This window comes from Molothrus ater, chromosome 1 (genome assembly GCF_012460135.2).
Source record: "Molothrus ater isolate BHLD 08-10-18 breed brown headed cowbird chromosome 1, BPBGC_Mater_1.1, whole genome shotgun sequence".
NCBI lineage: Eukaryota > Metazoa > Chordata > Aves > Passeriformes > Icteridae > Molothrus > Molothrus ater.
In genome coordinates, this window is record NC_050478.2 from 103,532,096 (window position 1) to 103,540,977 (window position 8,882).

Here is an 8,882-nt window from a genome sequence, read left to right on the forward strand (position 1 = left end):
AAAATATTTTAAATATGAATCACTAAAAGAGAATGCCTGGGGAGGTACTGCAATCTCCACTAGTGGTAACATTCAAGAATGGGTTAGAGAAACATCTATTAGGAGTGGTTTAAATATGGTTACTTTTGCTTTGAAGCTGAGGGATAAACTCCATAACCTCACAAGAAGATCCTCATTGGGATTTTTTTTTGGGAAGTAAGAAATGAAAATGGAGCTCACTGGGACAGCAGACACTGGAGTGGAAAGACCGAACTCAAGTATTACAGTTAAAGAAAACTGCTGCTGACTTTTGACCACAAGTGATCAGGCTGCAAATTTGAGATTGTTATAGAAAAGCAGGCTTGCATGAGAAGACTCACAGTGGAAAGTGTGAGAGCATTGTGTGTTACATCAGAGTAGTTTCTGCTTATAGCTGTAGAAGTTACAGGTGTGGAGGGATGGAGATATCCTTAGCTGTATATATATTCTTGTCAGAGTGTTCTAAACTAATCTGTATATTCTGAAAGAATGTTAGCCTATATATTGTGGGGGTGTGTCTGTGAAGTTCAGGTAAATTTGTCTGCATCTTACAATGCTACTGCTCCCATCTCTTTCCTGTCTGTGCCAGAAGACACCATGCACAAAAGCAGGTGTGCATCAGCTCCAAGCCAGTGAGGTTTTCCAGCTCAATAAGCTGTAAGGTATGAGCTGTGTCCATTGAGAAATGGGCACATTTTTATTTTTGCTTAGACAAAGATAGCAACTGCTTTTACAGTTTGAGACAGCGGATGAGATTCTGTCCAATTAATGGAAATTTTGCTGTTTGTTCTATTGGGGCCAGACTTGACTAACATTCCTTAGGAGGTTTTCTGTTTGGATTTTTTTAAGAGAAAAAGGAACAAAAAAACCCACATTTTGAACCGCAATATCTGCCTAATTTCACATCCTAATCATATTAGCCATGGGTATGCTGCTGATTATTTGGCACAACTCAGTTTGGAAACTGGAAGTGTCCCCAGCCCTTCTTTTACACACTACTCTTATCAATATTTTTAAAAATTTAGAAAATTAAGCAAATCACAGTTGAGTGAGTACTTGTGGGGTTTTTTTTCTGCTTTAATCTTTCAGAAAGGTTTAGACCTGGTGATTAGAATTTTAAAACTTGTTTTGTGAAAAGAAATTCCTCATGCTCACTTCAGTAGCAAAAGTTTGAGGTCAGCTTCTATTTGTTCCAGTAAGCTACAGAATGCTAAATACTCCTCAAAATCTTGCAATTTAGGTAGCCAAATGAGTTCTTTTGAAGATCAGGCCTCAATTTTCTAATACAGAGATTTCTTTCATGATTCCATTAAATAGGGATACTTAAAATGAATAGAATTGTGTGAAATACAGAATAAAATACCAGTTTATGTCAGAAAGTCTACCCTAAAGTTAGAGTATACTTCTAGTGGCACTCTATCTTTTATTAAGTATTCTATTAATGCATACAGCTATAGTGTTATAGAGAAGATAAAGCATTTATGAAAGAGACTACATCATCTACTGTGTGCAACAGATGACTTTTCTGAATGTAAGCATTTACAGATAGGTACAGAACAGGATAATTCTGCCTGAACAGTAAAGACAGATCTAAGGAATTTTCATCTTTTTCTGTTAGTCCTTAGATCACAGTAGTGTGCCCAGTCAGCCAGAAATGTGAACATTTCATTAAAAATTCCATTACAGCAGTTGGTCTGTCATTTGTCTTCATATAGATCTAAAACAATTATAGTAACATTCTTATTCATTTCAGAACAGATGGAAGATTTCCATGAATAGATTTGTTAAATATGTGTCATAAGAGTTGAGACACCTATTCTCAGGAAGTATTTTTAAATATAATGCAAGAAATCTGAAATAACTGAATAGCTAAAAATAGTAATTTATACAGTACTGATATGTTTTCAAGCTTTTTTCTCTCCACTGTCCTTCTATATTATTTTTGTTTGCATGTCCTGATCATTTAGATATTTATAGAACTCTGAAAATTGGTGAACTTCAGTGGTTCCAATATGAACAGCAATGTAACTCTTTAAAATAGAAATAATATTTTTGAATCTGGTTAATACATATTTTTTAATTTACTGGTATTTTTACTATTTAGTAGCTAAGCATCTACTTTTTATAGGTAAACCTGAAAAACATGTGGACTGTATGAATAAAGATGTACTACATCTGATCTGTTTGGTATAGGGGTATCAAAAACCGTGGCCAAAGCAGAACTTCTGGATACCTGTATCTCAGACTCTTTCTATGATTTTTGTTATAAGTTTATAGTTTGAGAGCATGAGTTTGTAAAACGAGTGGTACTAACAAGAAATGAGAATTCTTACTGAATCAAAATTCCAAATGTACTTTGTTTTTGATAATACTGGGCCACTTTAAAGAAGTATAAAGGACAGTACTACATGCTACACATTAGGCAATAGATCTAAAGTTGTATTTTCATTCAGAAGTAAAATAAATTCATAGATATGATGCATTCAATACAGATCATCTTCATGAAATCATTAAAACATGAGAGCACTTTTTTTCCACCAAAGGATGAAAGTTCTTATGTTTAGAAAAATGGGTTTTCTGATGTAAACCCATTCTGTTAAAAACAATAACCAAAACCACTCAAACCCTGCAGTGCTTCCACTTGCAGTTTACTGACCTCCTCCTCCTCCTGTCTGTCTATACATTTAAATAATCTGTATATGTAAGCAGCATACTGTATTTTTCTCTTTTAAAATATTCTAAAGACCAAGCTTCCCTGCATCTAAGTTTTCATTCTTCACTAATAGAAATCCTTTTTTTTTTCCAGAGCAGAGGGTACCACAAGCAGTGCTTACAGAACAAAGCCCTTTTGTGGCATTTCAAATTGCTCAGACAGGAGAATGGAGTACAGTGGAGCTCCACTTGCTCCACTGGTGGGGCTTCCACGAGGGTCAGTGGAAAAACAGCCTCAGTTTGGAGCAGCTTAAGCTATTGTGGAGCTGCCTTCTGAGACAGCAGCTTTGTATTTTGACTGTCATAGTGAACTGCAAACTTGCTAAAAGGGGTAACCTCATTTTCTCTTTCTTTCTTCCTGTTACCTTTTGCACATTTCCTTCTTGTCTGTCGCAGGTTTAGTGGCTTTTGTGGCTTTACAGTAAGTCAGTGGAGAGATTTTACATAAGAAAGCAATTCAGTGCTTATGTGAGTTAGTTTTAAATTGAACCAATTCATTAGGTTTGATCCAAAGTAAGTGGCAGGAACATGTTGCTGGAGTTAGAAGGAAAGGAGCAGGGCTTGCCCAATTTTGGCACCACATTAAATACAAAGTGGTGAAGCACAGCACATGTTGCACAGTGTTTGTGAGAAGCTGCCAGGCAACAGAAGGGATCAGGCACCGTTTCCTTGCAGCATCCATTGCTGGTAGACTTGTGGGATTTTGAAGAGGGTGATCTGTGTGTGTCACTTCTGCTTTTTCAGGAGGATGGAATTTGGGGATTGAAGTTGTGGGAGCTATTTTTCTCCTTCTCCTTTGTTGTTTAAATTAATTTACTCCTGTTTGCCTCTTATTCAACAGTTCTGCACAGTCTTGAATGGTGGCAAATTGCTCAACTTAAGGAGAAAGGGTTCTTAATAAAAGACAAATGCATTTAGTTCACTGAAGGACAAAACTAGAATCCCGAAAGTATGAAAAAAAAGCATTTTCAACATAATTTAATCTTTGCAAGTATTAGAAGTAAACAATATTCACTTCATAGTAATTTACATCTCTTGTAGATCTGGTTTAGATACCATGCTGGGAAAAGAAAATAATCACTTTTTTAGTGATAATATGCAGATAATATATATCCAAAGTATAGGAACAGATTCTGTATTTCACTAGGTAATGTCAGCTAGACTGCTTTTATCATAATTTAATTTTCTGCCTTTTCAGTTTAGGGTTCTGTGGCAAACCTAAAGTTTGAGTGATTTTGGCTTATTTCTACCTATAAATAGGAATCAGTTTAAAGGCCTGGATATAAAAATCGTAGGTTTTCTTACATTTCCACTTGGTACTTGACAATAATGAGTTTTAAATGTAATTCTTCAACTGTGTAGCTGAGGCTCCAGGAGGCATTCTTTGTTAAGAGTGGCCTTCTTTCAGTGTAAAGTTCTTCCCTGGAAATGAGTTCTGTTCACTGATTTTTCTCATGGTTCTCTATGCTAATATAACAAGAATTTTTTTCCCATTTGAAGTAATAGCATTTAAATATTTCCTTTTTACAAGGAAATAAATATTTCCAAATATTATAGCTATTACTGATTTTGATGTTTTACTGATTCATCCACATTCTCCAGTAACTCTGATAACAAGCATGGTCCCTATATGCATGCTTCCTTTTAAAATATAAAATAGAGCTTATACCAGGATTTGGAGACATAAACTTTGTAATGCTGGTGTGAGGTTTCAGTCTTTAACTTAACAGGACTGTACAGGAAATCTTATACTCCTGAAAAGCAGTAAGATCTCTTTGACTGCTTGTATTGGAAAGAATTGATTTTTCAAAACATTTGCATATGTGTTCTCTTTGTGTTTCTGAATTTTTTTAATCTGAGATCAAATAAGGAAAAATAATTCAACAGTCCATTTGGAAAGTAGGAAGGAGCAGCTCTACCCTTCTGTATTTCAGAGGAGTTAAAGGTCTGAACATAACTGGGCTTGGTTATTAGACTAACAGTTATCTACAACTCTATATAGTAACAATTAAAACTTACAGTTTTAAAGAGCCTGACAGGTTTGCTTATGCTGAATTGCTTTGCAATTCAGTCTGCACAAAAAAACCAACCCTGAAATACATGAGAAATGCTTACTTTAAAATGTCATTGTTGCCATCATAATCAGACGTCTGTTAGACACAAATGTTTTAATTGAAGTGAACAATTACCCGTTTTAAGAGTCTTAGTCAATGTTTTCAATCTGAAGTGTAGGTTTCATTTTCCACTTCAATAATTAACTTCTATCCAGCTGTGTGAGTTTCTTGCAGATCTTCCATTATTACAAGGACGTATTAAATTAAGTCAAACAGGAGCTCTGACTTGATGGATGTGATAAATTCTACCAGCGTAGGATTGTCCTTTTATAGATGCTTTCTAAATGGACATGGATTATGCTCCGATAATCTTGCTGTCATAATTTAAAGTTTTAGAACTCTACTGTTTTATATCCTTTCTTTTGTATCAAAGTTGATGTTTTCAAACTTAATTTAAAATTCACGTATTTATCTTATTTCTTCACATTGCTTAATTTTTAGCCAAGCATGATGAAATCCCCATTCTTTTGCCTTTATAAGACCAGTTAGGGAGCTACATTGTGTATTTACCATTTGTATTTCATATTGCTGCGATTCAGTATAATTTCCCTATTCTCAGTTCTTGAACAATCTAAGCTATTTAGTAGCCCATTCAAATTATGGCTTTGGTATTTACATCTTACTGACCCTTTTTCTTTTCTTTGAGCACTAAATTAAGCATGTAGTTTAATATTTAGGTTTACTTTTATCAAAATATATAATTGATTGATTGAGAATTCTAATAGTATTTTTTTCTAAGTCTAGAAATCTTCATTAATTCTAAAGCTGACTTTTCTTCTCCTTAGCTCATTGGCTAGCTGGTCTGCCATGGGTCATAAATGCTTCTCTCCATTTAAGCTCCTTGAAAACTTGAGAAAAAGGCCTAATTTTATGACTTGTGTGTCAAGTTGCACACACCAATAAGCTGTGGCATGATCAGAGTCTTAAAACAGTTTTCATAGAAAAAAGAAAGACACATACAAAAATATTCATTTTTAGTGAAGCTAATGTTTTGCTGATAGGAACAGAAAAGGTTTGAAGGTGAGACTTTCACTTGAAGGAAGCTTCCAACTCATCCTATTCATTTTCAGTATGATGCAGAATGGTATGGCCTTGTCCATGGAGACATGTCAGGAGACATGTCACACAACAGTGGTTGTGTGTGAGGTCCTTTAAAACCTCTGCCTATGTTTCACAGTGTTTCTGCTAGATCCAAAGTCATTAGCCAAGGACTTGACTGAAATGAATTCCTTGATGTATAAAAGAATTCCTGTGTGACGGAAAGACTCTAAATTTTGGACTGTGACTCATTCCTCTGTCTTGGTGAAAGGACACTGACAACCAGCAGATGTGTGGCAGGTGGGAACAGCGATTACTTTGGCTCCACTGCACACTTGTGTATGTACTAATATTTTAGGTGAGTCATTGAATCTTTTATTTAAACCTCCTGAGGTTTTTCTAGGTCTTTGTTTTGTTGATTGGGTTGATTTTTTTGTTGATTTTTTGTTGATTTGGGTTCAGCTTCTCTAATATTGACTCCTGTCTGTAACAGAAAGATACCAATTTACTCTTTATGGGACTGTTTGAAGACAATCATTAATGGGGCGAGGCATTCAGATGTGAGGGTGGCAATATAATCAGCTAGAAATATTACCTAGATGGATGTGGGTGTTTTGGGATATCTTTACAGGCTGTGAGAAGTCCTGGGGTGGATGCATCTTTGTGATACTTTAAAGAACCCAAATAAACAAATCAAAAAAACACCACAAAACTCTACAGCTATTTCTCACAGACTCTGTTTAAAGTATTTTCATAGTTGTAAATCACAGCCCTGGACTATTATGTAGTTTATCAGCTTAATTAAGAAAAATGAATAGACCAGTGAATTAAAATACTATTTTAATATACCAACTTAGCAATAGTAAAATACTATTGCCCACACTTATCTTTAATGGTATTCACTTTTTACTGTCTTGGGGGAAATGTTGCATTTCTGGCTTTCACGGTGTCATCTCTTTGGCCGCTGTGCAGCGCTATTCCTCTGAAACACTCATGGAAAGGTAACCGGCTTTTCATTTCATTATTTTTTCAGAAGAATGGCACTTGTGTCTATTTTTACTTTTTGTTCTACTTTCTCTGTTTATTCTCTACTTCTATCTATTAGAGGTATATTAATCAGAGAGATTTTAAATGTTAGATTTCTAAATCTAGGATCCTGACTATTGTGATCCCTGCTGTACAGATTGCAATTTGACATTTCAAATAGTCATCTAATGTTTAGATATTTCTTGATGACACCCAGTCACAATTTCCTCTAGACAGCTTCCTTGCAGTTTCAGATGTAATATATTGCATCTTGGCTAGTAAAGATTTTTATGTTAAGCTTAACTGTAAGATTACAGTGACTGTAATTGCTTTTTGAAGACCATTATGATCTTAGCCAATATAGCAAAAGACATCAAATAATTCAAGAAGTTTCCTACTTTTCCCTCCCAAAAATCTAGATTTGATTATTAATGTATAAGTGTGGGAAGAAATAAAGAAAAAAGGCTCAGAGATAATTCATTCTCGAAGCTGGGTAAAAAAAAAAAACATTTTACAAAATATAATACTTTTGAATGCAGTTGATGTAAGACATATGAAGTCTTATCTCTTTATATTAATTTTATTATAGAATGTGTTCATTTATGTTTAGGTGATTTATTCTGCATGACTCTTTTAGAAAAGAGTTTAAAATACTACCTGTAAAATGTTAGTTGTACGTTCTTGTTAGCAAAACATAGAAACCTTGCACATCACCAGGTGGAAAGGGCTCCTTCCTGAGTAGAGATTTACTAAGCTTCTGAACCTATGTGACCAAATAATAGTTCTCAGCTCCATTAGAATAAAGGGCTTGCTTCAGATCTAAATCTACAGAATTATGAATAGCATGGATGATTTAAAGTGACATTAGTCAACATGATTTCTGTAACTGTCTAGAAATGTTAGCTGTCTGTTAAAAAAGTGTTAAAGTTTTTAACAAAGTACTTTATAAGTAAGCCAAGACATCCTTAAAAAAAGCTACATTTTTATTTAAAGCTACATACTAAAGAATTTTACATTGGCAGGTGTTATGAAATCAGTAATTCTTCACTTAAAGATCAATAATTTAAATGATATACAAGGCAGGGACTGTATAATTACTGATAAAAATATATGCAGATGTTTTTGTGTTTTTGTACTTCCTATTTCATACATGTTGATGGAACATCTTTAAATGTATTGTGTGTAATTATATAGTCTCCTTTTTACCAATATGCTTAATTCTCAAGGGATTTTTTTTTTGTATAAGTGGGCATAACTAGTGTTGTTTTCCACTTATCTGAAGTTAAATGAAAAAAAATTAGAAACTCTTTGTTTCCAGGGTTGTACTGCATTAACTGCACACTCTTTCTGAGGTGGCAGTTTACTATAGACCTCTGTCCTGTGCAGTTATCTCAGTGATTTTTGGATGCATTTGAACTTGTGACCCAATCCAAAATCCAGAAGTTACCTTTATAACAAAAATAAGTTCAAAAATCTTTTTGATAGCATTTTTTCCTCTAACAGAAAACATTACTTGCTGTTAGCTTTAATTTGAGCAAGAAAACTGAAAACTCTAGAATAAACTGTGACTGGTTTGAGTTAAATATCAGATTAAATACAGACAGCAGTTAAAGATGCTCATTGGCATTATTGTTAACGAACTGGATTCTTTCACCAAAATGATGTAGGTTCTGTTACCAAGTTGCATACACCCACCTAGAATTTTGCAGGTTACTTACAGACTTTGATATCACTGTATAGTATTTATTGTTTTACTAACCTTTTAGCAAGCTGCTCCACCATCTCAAAACACAATCCCTTAGAAACATCCATATAATTTGAGAATGTATGTAATAGAAATATGTCCAATAGAAATTTTTTTGAGAAGTGCTTTAATACCTTTTTTAAATTTTAGATAACTCTCCATCGAGCATTAAGGGTCACATAACAGATATACCATAAAAATACCAGTGTAAGTTTTCTTGCAATCTTTTC